Below are 12,981 nucleotides of genomic sequence, written 5' to 3' on the forward strand. Positions count from 1 at the left end.
AAAGCAAAATACCAGGCCCAGTTCAGACCAGGCTACTGCAGATTCCTGACACCTATTATATTCAAAAGTTCTCTCATTCCTAATCATTAGCATCATGAAATCACATAGTAACAAAACAAAGGTTATACGTATGTACATGTAACAGGAATCTCACCATTCATATACGCAGAAAAAGCACAACGTCAACCATTCTGCTGTTTGTGTGAAATAAGCAAATAAAAAAGGATGGGAGGATCAAAGAGACATATATCAATCAACTAAGTCATCGCAGAGTCCCTGTTCACACCTAATAGTTCTAACATTGGTGGAGAATGAACCCAAAAGGCTTCACGCTTGCGACAGACATGTTTAATGTTGCTGTCAGGAGGCGGCTGTCATGCCTGGCTCCGGACACTGCTAGAGGGTGTGATAAGCCTCCCGTTCATGCCAATGGCGTTTCTCGAACCGGCCCGGACGGTTTCTAGGGGCGTGTCAGCGGAGGAGTCCTCTATTTTTGCCATGGCCAGGGCTTTACTGCCCCCGGCCGATCGGCACAGGTGTCTGCTTTTTTGTAATGCTGACTGGCGGCCGCCACCGCCAGTCAGCTGTATAGTATGCTGGGGGCTGGAGTCTCAGTCACCAATCACATCCTGGGACTCCAGTCCCCATAAAACTACTCCCCTTATTATCCTCCTTGCCTGTGATAGAGCCTCATCCCTGAGTGTCACTATGCTAGCGTTCTTTCCTGATTGCTATTCTCTGGCTTTTCCCATTCACTCCCTGAGGGTCTTCACCTGCCCCGTAGGCCCTGGTCTCACTTGTCCATGGACTTTATTACTGATCTTCCTCCCTCCCTAGAGAAGACCGTGGTTTGGGTAATTGTAGATGGGCCATTTGGTTGCGTTAAAAACAACTACCTAATGCTAAAACACTTGCAGGTCTGTTTGTACATCATATTCTTCATGGTATTCCTACTAACATTGTGTCGGACAGGCGTACAATTTGTGTCAAGGTCCTGTAGGGCGTTCTACGACAGGTTGGGTATGACATTGTCCTTCTCCTCGGCCTTTCATCCGGAGACCGATGGGTTTCATCAGTCTCTAGAGCAGTATCTAAGATGCTACGTCTCCGATCACCAGGAAAAGTGGCCTGAGTTCTTACCCATGTCTTACCCAATCACGTCAACCCCTCAACACAATTGTCCCCCTACTGTAACTATTCGGTAATTCATTTTGTAACTAGGTTTTCTGCCGTACTTAACCAGGACCAGTTCTTGTCTGTAAAGAGGTAACCGATGAACTGTGCGCAGTTTGGGCAAGGAAACTTGTGACTCTTAAACATGCCAACAGGATCAAATATGCCAATGGTAAATGTTGTCCAGGTCCTGATTATTTGGTTGGAGATAAGGTCTGGCTGGAGATAAGGTCTGGCTGGAGATAAGGTCTGGTTGGAGATAATGGGCCTATTACACGGGTCGTCAGAGGAGCAAACGAGCGCTCTCAGCGCTCGTTTGCTCCTCGTTCCCCGCTCGCTGACGCCGCTATTCAACGCGGCTGCAGCAAACGGGTGAGTGCGGGAGGGGCGGCGGGGAGCTGCGGGGGGGCTGCCCGGGTGATCGCTGATCGTCCGGGCAGCCCATAGGATATAGCAGCGTCTGCTGCCGATGCTCCTATTCAACGGAGCGACGGCAGCAGATCGCTGCTATATATCAGTCGCTTGTTTTTCAACATGTTGAAAAACAACATATACCTATATATGATCCAATGGATGTATATCCCGGGGTCCTTATGCACACTACAATGCCTAAACCAAAAAAAGGAAAGAAGAGGGGGAAATAGACAAAGATAAAATAGATAAATAGATAAAGCAAGTACGCGAAACGCGCGTCGGGTGAGTGGTATGGTGGTCGTTGCATTAAGGACATATGGGTAGTATTTTGACATGTATTTTATGGTCTTTTTGTATGCACTTTATTAAGCACTATGCTTAAACGTAGCTAATCACATGCCCAATGCCCAGTGCTTCGTTTGTGTAAATTAATTCATTATTTTTGTATTTTGTACATATATTGCTCTATATTATTTGCCACCACCATTGTTCTGGGGATCTGTTTATGTGTCAGCTCCTTTACTATGTAAAAATATTTTAAATTTTGTTTTGTAATATACTTTTCATACATACTAATAAAGATATATGATATAGAAAAATTTTGTGATTTTTTTGGTCCTGCATGGTTGGTTAGTGGGGTGGGTCTATTTCCCCCTCTTCTTTCCTTTTTTTGGTTTAGATGTTGAAAAACAAGCGACTGCAACGATCAGCATGAACGATGTAGGCTGATCGCTGCACTCTATTTCACGGGACGATTATCGTCCGTAGCGGAGGTAATCTGGTTGTAGATAAGGTCTGGTTGGAGATAAGGTCTGGTTGGAGATAAGGTCTGGCTGGAGATAAGGTCTGGTTAGAGGTAGTCTGGTTGGAGGTAATCTGGTTGGAGATAAGGTCTGGTTGGAGATAAGGTCTGGTTGGAGATAAGGTCTGGTTGGAGATAAGGTCTGGTTGGAGGTAATCTGGTTGTAGATAAGGTCTGGTTGTAGATAAGGTCTGGTTGTAGATAAGGTCTGGCTGGAGATAAGGTCTGGTTGGAGATAAGGTCTGGCTGGAGATAAGGTCTGGCTGGAGATAAGGTCTGGTTGTAGATAAGGTTGGTTGGAGATAAGGTCTGGTTGTAGATAAGGTCTGGTTAGAGGTAGTCTGGTTGGAGGTAATCTGGTTGGAGATAAGGTCTGGTTGGAGATAAGGTCTGGTTAGAGATAAGGTCTGGTTGGAGATAAGGTCTGGTTGTAGATAAGGTTGGTTGGAGATAAGGTCTGGTTGTAGATAAGGTCTGGTTGGAGATAAGGTCTGGCTGGAGATAAGGTCTGGCTGGAGATAAGGTCTGGCTGGAGATAAGGTCTGGTTGTAGATAAGGTTGGTTGGAGATAAGGTCTGGTTGGAGATAAGGTCTGGTTGTAGATAAGGTCTGGTTAGAGGTAGTCTGGTTGGAGGTAATCTGGTTGGAGATAAGGTCTGGTTGGAGATAAGGTCTGGTTGGAGATAAGGTCTGGTTGTAGATAAGGTCTGGTTGTAGATAAGGTCTGGTTGTAGATAAGGTCTGGTTGGAGATAAGGTTGGTTGGAGATAAGGTTGGTTGGAGATAAGGTCTGGTTGGAGGTAATCTGGTTGTAGATAAGGTCTGGTTGTAGATAAGGTCTGGTTGGAGATAAGGTCTGGCTGGAGATAAGGTCTGGCTGGAGATAAGGTCTGGTTGTAGATAAGGTTGGTTGGAGATAAGGTCTGGTTGTAGATAAGGTCTGGTTAGAGGTAGTCTGGTTGGAGGTAGTCTGGTTGGAGATAAGGTCTGGTTGGAGATAAGGTCTGGTTGGAGATAAGGTCTGGTTGTAGATAAGGTTGGTTGTAGATAAGGTCTGGTTGTAGATAAGGTCTGGTTGTAGATAAGGTCTGGTTGTAGATAAGGTTGGTTGTAGATAAGGTCTGGTTGGAGTTAGTCTGGTTGGAGGTAATCTGGTTGTAGATAAGGTCTGGTTGTAGATAAGGTCTGGTTGTAGATAAGGTCTGGTTGGAGATAAGGTCTGGTTGGAGATAAGGTCTGGTTGGAGATAAGGTCTGGTTGGAGATAAGGTCTGGTTGTAGATAAGGTCTGGTTGTAGATAAGGTTGGTTGGAGATAAGGTCTGGTTGGAGATAAGGTCTGGTTGGAGATAAGGTCTGGTTGGAGATAAGGTTGGTTGTAGATAAGGTCTGGCTGGAGATAAGGTCTGGTTGTAGATAAGGTCTGGTTGTAGATAAGGTTGGTTGGAGATAAAGCTTCACCACCCTGGCTCATCGGCACAGGTGTCTGCTCTTGTGTAATGCTGACAGGTGGATGGCACCGCCAGTCAGCTGTATAGTATGCTGGGGGCTGGAGTCTCAGTCACCAATCACATCCTGGGACTCCAGTCCCCATAAAACTACTCCCCTCATCATCCTCCTTGCCTGTGATAGAGCCTCATCCCTGAGTGTCACTATGCTAGCGTTCTTTCCTGATTGCTATTCTCTGACTTTCCCCTTTTTTGGCTTGACTTTTCAGCTGGGAGAAATGCCGACAGGCAAGACCGGTTGCTAGAGGGGCACACCAACGGCGTCCCTAGCAGCCACTCTGCACTTCCAGGTCTTGTGAGCGGGACTGGTTGCTGGGGGCCCGCCGATTGTGTCCCCGGCAACCAACCTGCTATGTTTACCTCTTCTTTTGTTGTAGCTGTGGCCGGGGGTGTTGCACTTATTTCAGTGTAAGGATTGTCGACCAGTTGTCCGCAGTAATCTTTAGTACTGTTTGTGGCAAGTAGGTAGGGTCAGCTGGGGCGGGTGCCAGTCTAGGGCTGCACTCGTCTGTTGTCTTCCCAGTTCCCTACCTGACAGTTTGTTTGTTCCGCCTGTTGTTCCGTCTGTGTCTCTGTGTTGCACTTATCAAGGTTAGGGACTGTCTCCCAGTTACCCGCTGACGCCTAGGAAAGGTGCCCTTAACTACTAGAAACATAGAAGATTGTCGTCAAAAAAAGACCACTGGCTCCATCTAGTCTGCCCTTTTAGTATTCCCATTCTTATTATCTCAGGATAGATATATGTATATACCAGGCAGCTAGATATATGTATGTACCAGGCAGATAGATATATGTATATACCAAGTAGCTAGATATATGTATATACCAGGCAGGTTACATCCAGTTTGGGGCGTCTCTGTAGAGTTTTGCTTGACGCCGTATCCGAGCCGGGGAAGCGTGGTGGGATTCATGGCAACGCGGCGTGACGCCATGCGTAGGTACGTCCATGTGACGGGTCACGTGATGCCGCTACGTCGCCGCGCTGGATTGCGATCACGTGACCGGCGTCGGGGAGGCGTCAGAGGGGCTGGACTCCAGCAATAATACACATATAAAAGGGCAGCTAGCAGGGGCTTCCACACCTCCTGGAAAAAGCTCAGCGCGAAACGTGCGTTGGAGGGGGACGTGCACACTTCCATACCACAGGCAGGGCCGGTTTTTGACTAGATGTGGCCCTGGGCAAAGTTGAAGGTGGGGCCCCAAATGCTGAAATATTTTAGCAACAATTTAAGGTCCCCATACATTTTACTCTTTTGTTGGTGGTACCTGTTGCTCCTGGTGGGTTCGGCCATCAGTGTAAGGTGTATGGGGCTCTCTGGACAGTCCTCTGACAGATGATATCAGTGGACATAGGGAGTTGAGCTTGATGGAAAATCAACGCCCAACCTCTTTGTTCTCAGAGAGATAAGCCGCCATCAGATCTGTATGGCTATGGCTTTCCCCTCTCATAGAGAACACAGGAAAACTCATCTGTGCCAAATTTCTGTGTATGGGGAGGACGGGACCGGATGGGAGAGATAATTGTCATCTGAAGGATTGTTCAGCCAGCAGTTATTGGAAGTGTACGGCCACTTTTAAGGCCGTATTACACGGCCTGATATTCCGCAGAAGTGAGCGCCAATCTGGTAGAATGGAGCTCGCTTAGAGAGCCGACTACAGCAAAAGCTATGGAGGAGATTTATCAAACTGGTGTAAAGAAGAATTGGCTCAGTTGCCCCTAGCAACCAATCAGATTCCACCTACTTAGAATGTGAGTAATGAATGGTGGAATCTGATTGGTTGCTAGGGGCAACTGAGCCAGTTTCACTTTACACCATGTTTGATAAATCTCCCCCTATGTGTATATATACAGTATATCATTAGTGATGTGTGTGCAATCCTTGCTGTATATAGTAAACAATAAAGATATATATACTACCTGATCACGTTCCCCGGTGTTCTCAGGCCTTGTCTGTGATATATACTACCTGATCATGTTCCCCGGTGTTCTCAGGCCTTGTCTGTGATATATACTACCTGATCATGTTCCCCAGTGTCCTCACAGAGCGATAGCGTCCTGATTCGGACAATTTTCACTCCATGTATTAGGGCCCTTAGTTCAGAAGGTTACATGCCAGGACTGCCGCTACATGCTGAGACTGCCGCTACATGCCGGGACTGCCGCTACATGCCGGGACTGCCGCTTCATGCCGGGACTGCCGCTACATGCCGGGACTGCCCCTACATGCCGGGAATGCCGCTACATGCCGGGACTGCCGCTACATGCCGAGACTGCCGCTACATGCCGGGACTGCCCCTACATGCCGGGACTGCCGCTACATGCCGGGACTGCCGCTACATGCCGGGACTGCCGCTACATGCCAGGACTGCCGCTACATGTCAGGACTGCCGCTACATGTCAGGACTGCCGCTACATGTCGGGACTGCCCCTACATGCCGGGACTGCCGCTACATGCCGGGACTGCCGCTACATGCCGGGACTGCTGCTACATGCCGGGACTGCTGCTACATTCTGGGACTGCCACATGTCAGGACTGCCCCTACATGCCAGGATTGCCGCTACATTCCGGGACTGCCGCTACATGCCAGGACTGCCGCTACATGCCAGGACTGCCGCTACATGCCGGGACTGCCGCTACATGTCGGGACTGCTGCTACATGTCAGGACTGCCCCTACATGCCAGGACTGCCGCTACATGCCGGAACTGCCGCTACATGCCGGAACTATTTATATGAATTGCTTTAAAAAAATAAAATAAAAAAATCACTATAATCAGGACCAAATATTACCTCCATACCGTTATTGAAGAAAACACACTATATATAGGCCAATATTACCACCATAAAGTGACCGCCCCATAATGACTCTATATACACTATATACAGACCAATATTACCGCCATAAAGTGACCACCGCATGACTCTATATACAGACCAATATTACCGCCATAAAGTGACCGCCCCATAATGACTCTATATAAACTATATACAGGCCAATATTACCGCTATTGACTGACCACTGTATAATAAATGACTCTATATACACTATATACAGACCAATATTACCGCCATAAAGTGACCACTGCATGACTCTATATACACTATATACAGACCAATATTACTGCCATAAAGTGACCGCCCCATAATGACTCTATATACACTATATACAGACCAATATTATGTGGCTGTCACTCTATGGCTGTACTATTGGTCTGTATATAGTGTATATATAAAGTCATTATGTGGCAGTCAATCTATGGCAGTAATGAGTGTATATATACGCTATATACAGACCAATATTACCGCTATTGACTGACCACTGTATAATAAATGACTCTATATACACTATATACAGACCAATATTATGTGGCTGTCACTCTATGGCGGTAATATTGGTCTGTGTATATATAAAGTCATTATGTGGCAGTCAATCTATGGCAGTAATGACTCTATATACACACTATATACAGACCAAAATTACCGCCATAGACTGACCACCGCATGACTCTATATACACTATATACAGACCAATATTACCGCCATAGACTGACCCCTGTATAATGACTCTATATACACTGTATGCAGACCAATATTATGTGGCGATCACTCTATGGCTGTACTATTGCATACCTCCCAACTTTTGCTGAGAGGAAAGAGGGACAGTCACGGCAATGCACCGCGCCCCCTATAGCCACGCCCCCCATAACCACGCCCCCATAGCCACACCCTCATATCCATGTCACCTATTACCATTATATAAAAAACAAATATTATCACCACATCGTGACTTATACCCCCCATACCATTACTACATAACATCCACTATACAAAGACCAGTATCTCCCCATACACTGACCCATATGGAGGTAGATACAAATGCTGCACAGGCTCCTTACACCACATACATGATTACAGTACAGCTACATTCAGTGACTCACAGGGGGCGTCTTCTCGGATCGGAATTGCTCACTTTTTCTCTTCTTCTCCATTTGGTACAGTCCATCATGAAAACCACTCCTGGCAATGCCTCGTCCCTGAAGAATCTGCCAGACAAATATTTTAGGTTTTTTGCTTTTGCACCATCCTCACCATCTATACAAAGTCCCCATCTATATTGCTCTGCACTGTAACAGTGCTCACTCTATGCCACCCTGTAGTGTTTAGGCCTAGTATGGACCCTCAAATAGAACTTAGGCCCCTCTGTGCCCTCATATAGTAGATACACCCCCTCTGTGCCCTCATATAGTAGATACACCCCCTCTGTGCCCTCATATAGTAGATACACCACCTCTGTGCCCCCCATAAGGAGATAAGCACAGGGGCACAGAGAGCTGGTGGAGATAAGCACAGGGGCACAGAGAGCTGGTGGAGATAAGCACAGGGGCACAGAGAGCTGGTGGAGATAAGCACAGGGGCACAGAGCTGGTGGAGATAAGCACAGGGGGCACAGAGCTGGTGGAGATAAGCACAGGGGGCACAGAGCTGGTGGAGATAAGCACAGGGGGCACAGAGCTGGTGGAGATAAGCACAGGGGCACAGAGCTGGTGGAGATAAGCACAGGGGCACTGAGAGCTGGTGGAGATAAGCACAGGGGCACAGAGCTGGTGGAGATAAGCACAGGGGCACAGAGCTGGTGGAGATAAGCACAGGGGCACTGAGAGCTGGTGGAGATAAGCACAGGGGCACTGAGAGCTGGTGGAGATAAGCACAGGGGCACAGAGCTGGTGGAGATAAGCACAGGGGCACAGAGAGCTGGTGGAGATAAGCACAGGGGCACAGAGAGCTGGTGGAGATAAGCACAGGGGCACAGAGAGCTGGTGGAGATAAGCACAGGGGCACAGAGAGCTGGTGGAGATAAGCACAGGGGGCACAGAGCTGGTGGAGATAAGCACAGGGGCACTAAGAGCTGGTGGAGATAAGCACAGGGGCACAGAGCTGGTGGAGATAAGCACAGGGGGCACAGAGCTGGTGGAGATAAGCACAGGGGCACAGAGCAGGTGGAGATAAGCACAGGGGCACAGAGCTGGTGGAGATAAGCACAGGGGCACTGAGAGCTGGTGGAGATAAGCACAGGGGCACAGAGCTGGTGGAGATAAGCACAGGGGCACAGAGCTGGTGGAGATAAGCACAGGGGCACAGAGCTGGTGGAGATAAGCACAGGGGCACTGAGAGCTGGTGGAGATAAGCACAGGGGCACAGAGAGCTGGTGGAGATAAGCACAGGGGCACAGAGCTGGTGGAGATAAGCACAGGGGCACAGAGCTGGTGGAGATAAGCACAGGGGCACAGAGCTGGTGGAGATAAGCACAGGGGCACTGAGAGCTGGTGGAGATAAGCACAGGGGCACAGAGCTGGTGGAGATAAGCACAGGGGCACAGAGCTGGTGGAGATAAGCACAGGGGCACAGAGCTGGTGGAGATAAGCACAGGGGCACAGAGCTGGTGGAGATAAGCACAGGGGCACAGAGCTGGTGGAGATAAGCACAGGGGGCACAGAGCTGGTGGAGATAAGCACAGGGGCACAGAGCTGGTGGAGATAAGCACAGGGGCACAGAGCTGGTGGAGATAAGCACAGGGACACAGAGCTGGTGGAGATAAGCACAGGGGCACAGAGCTGGTGCAGATAAGCACAGGGGCACAGAGCGGGTGGAGATAAGCACAGGGGGCACAGAGCGGGTGGAGATAAGCACAGGGGGCACAGAGCTGGTGGAGATAAGCACAGGGGCACAGAGCTGGTGGAGATAAGCACAGGGGCACTGAGAACTGGTGGAGATAAGCACAGGGGCACAGAGCTGGTGGAGATAAGCACAGGGGCACATAGAGCTGGTGGAGATAAGCACAGGGGCACAGAGCTGGTGGAGATAAGCACAGGGGCACAGAGCTGGTGGAGATAAGCACAGGGGCACAGAGCTGGTGGAGATAAGCACAGGGGCACAGAGCTGGTGGAGATAAGCACAGGGGCACAGAGCTGGTGGAGATAAGCACAGGGGCACAGAGCTGGTGGAGATAAGCACAGGGGCACTGAGAGCTGGTGGAGATAAGCACAGGGGCACAGAGAGCTGGTGGAGATAAGCACAGGGGGCACAGAGCTGGTGGAGATAAGCACAGGGGCACAGAGCTGGTGGAGATAAGCACAGGGGCACAGAGCTGGTGGAGATAAGCACAGGGGCACAGAGCTGGTGGAGATAAGCACAGGGGCACAGAGCTGGTGGAGATAAGCACAGGGGCACAGAGCTGGTGGAGATAAGCACAGGGGCACAGAGCTGGTGGAGATAAGCACAGGGGCACAGAGCTGGTGGAGATAAGCACAGGGGGCACTGAGCTGGTGGAGATAAGCACAGGGGCACTGAGAGCTGGTGGAGATAAGCACAGGGGCACAGAGCTGGTGGAGATAAGCACAGGGGCACAGACAGCTGGTGGAGATAAGCACAGGGGCACAGAGAGCTGGTGGAGATAAGCACAGGGGCACAGAGCTGGTGGAGATAAGCACAGGGGCACAGAGCTGGTGGAGATAAGCACAGGGGCACTGAGAGCTGGTGGAGATAAGCACAGGGGCACTGAGAGCTGGTGGAGATAAGCACAGAGCTGGTGGAGATAAGCACAGGGGCACAGAGCTGGTGGAGATAAGCACAGGGGGCACAGAGCTGGTGGAGATAAGCACAGGGGCACAGAGAGCTGGTGGAGATAAGCACAGGGGCACAGAGCTGGTAGAGATAAGCACAGGGGCACAGAGCTGGTGGAGATAAGCACAGGGGCACTGAGAGCTGGTGGAGATAAGCACAGGGGGCACAGAGCTGGTGGAGATAAGCACAGGGGCACAGAGCTGGTAGAGATAAGCACAGGGGCACAGAGCTGGGGGAGATAAGCACAGGGGCACAGAGCTGGTGGAGATAAGCACAGGGGCACAGAGAGCTGGAGGAGATAAGCACAGGGGCACAGAGCTGGTGGAGATAAGCACAGGGGGCACAGAGCTGGTGGAGATAAGCACAGGGGCACAGAGAGCTGGTGGAGATAAGCACAGGGGCACAGAGAGCTGGTGGAGATAAGCACAGGGGCACAGAGAGCTGGTGGAGATAAGCACAGGGGCACAGAGCTGGTGGAGATAAGCACAGGGGCACAGAGAGCTGGTGGAGATAAGCACAGGGGCACAGAGAGCTGGAGGAGATAAGCACAGGGGCACAGAGCTGGTGGAGATAAGCACAGGGGGCACAGAGCTGGTGGAGATAAGCACAGGGGCACAGAGAGCTGGTGGAGATAAGCACAGGGGCACAGAGAGCTGGTGGAGATAAGCACAGGGGCACAGAGCTGGTGGAGATAAGCACAGGGGCACAGAGCTGGTGGAGATAAGCACAGGGGCACAGAGCTGGTGGAGATAAGCACAGGGGGCACAGAGCTGGTGGAGATAAGCACAGGGGCACAGAGAGCTGGTGGAGATAAGCACAGGGGCACAGAGCTGGTGGAGATAAGCACAGGGGCACAGAGCTGGTGGAGATAAGCACAGGGGCACAGAGCTGGTGGAGATAAGCACAGGGGCACAGAGCTGGTGGAGATAAGCACAGGGGCACAGAGCTGGTGGAGATAAGCACAGGGGCACAGAGCTGGTGGAGATAAGCACAGGGGCACAGAGCTGGTGGAGATAAGCACAGGGGGCACAGAGCTGGTGGAGATAAGCACAGGGGCACAGAGCTGGTGGAGATAAGCACAGGGGCACAGAGCTGGTGGAGATAAGCACAGGGGCACAGAGCTGGTGGAGATAAGCACAGGGGCACAGAGAGCTGGTGGAGATAAGCACAGGGGCACAGAGCTGGTGGAGATAAGCACAGGGGCACAGAGCTGGTGGAGATAAGCACAGGGGCACAGAGCTGGTGGAGATAAGCACAGGGGCACAGAGCTGGTGGAGATAAGCACAGGGGCACAGAGCTGGTGGAGATAAGCACAGGGGCACAGAGCTGGTGGAGATAAGCACAGGGGCACAGAGCTGGTGGAGATAAGCACAGGGGGCACTGAGCTGGTGGAGATAAGCACAGGGGCACAGAGAGCTGGTGGAGATAAGCACAGGGGCACAGAGCTGGTGGAGATAAGCACAGGGGCACAGAGCTGGTGGAGATAAGCACAGGGGCACAGAGCTGGTGGAGATAAGCACAGGGGCACAGAGCTGGTGGAGATAAGCACAGGGGGCACAGAGAGCTGGTGGAGATAAGCACAGGGGCACAGAGAGCTGGTGGAGATAAGCACAGGGGCACAGAGAGCTGGTGGAGATAAGCACAGGGGGCACTGAGAGCTGGTGGAGATAAGCACAGGGGCACAGAGAGCTGGTGGAGATAAGCACAGGGGCACAGAGCTGGTGGAGATAAGCACAGGGGCACAGAGCTGGTGGAGATAAGCACAGGGGCACAGAGCTGGTGGAGATAAGCACAGGGGCACAGAGCTGGTGGAGATAAGCACAGGGGGCACTGGGAGCTGGTGGAGATAAGCACAGGGGGCACTGAGAGCTGGTGGAGATAAGCACAGGGGCACAGAGCTGGTGGAGATAAGCACAGGGGGCACAGAGCTGGTGGAGATAAGCACAGGGGCACTGAGAGCTGGTGGAGATAAGCACAGGGGGCACAGAGAGCTGGTGGAGATAAGCACAGGGGCACAGAGAGCTGGTGGAGATAAGCACAGGGGCACAGAGCTGGTGGAGATAAGCACAGGGGCACAGAGCTGGTGGAGATAAGCACAGGGGCACAGAGCTGGTGGAGATAAGCACAGGGGCACAGAGAGCTGGTGGAGATAAGCACAGGGGCACAGAGCTGGTGGAGATAAGCACAGGGGGCACAGAGCTGGTGGAGATAAGCACAGGGGCACAGAGAGCTGGTGGAGATAAGCACAGGGGCACAGAGCTGGTGGAGATAAGCACAGGGGCACAGAGAGCTGGTGGAGATAAGCACAGGGGCACAGAGCTGGTGGAGATAAGCACAGGGGCACAGAGCTGGTGGAGATAAGCACAGGGGCACAGAGCTGGTGGAGATAAGCACAGGGGCACAGAGCTGGTGGAGATAAGCACAGGGGCACAGAGAGCTGGTGGAGATAAGCACAGGGGCACAGA

The sequence above is a fragment of the Dendropsophus ebraccatus genome, chromosome 15 (assembly GCF_027789765.1).
Source record: "Dendropsophus ebraccatus isolate aDenEbr1 chromosome 15, aDenEbr1.pat, whole genome shotgun sequence".
Lineage (NCBI taxonomy): Eukaryota > Metazoa > Chordata > Amphibia > Anura > Hylidae > Dendropsophus > Dendropsophus ebraccatus.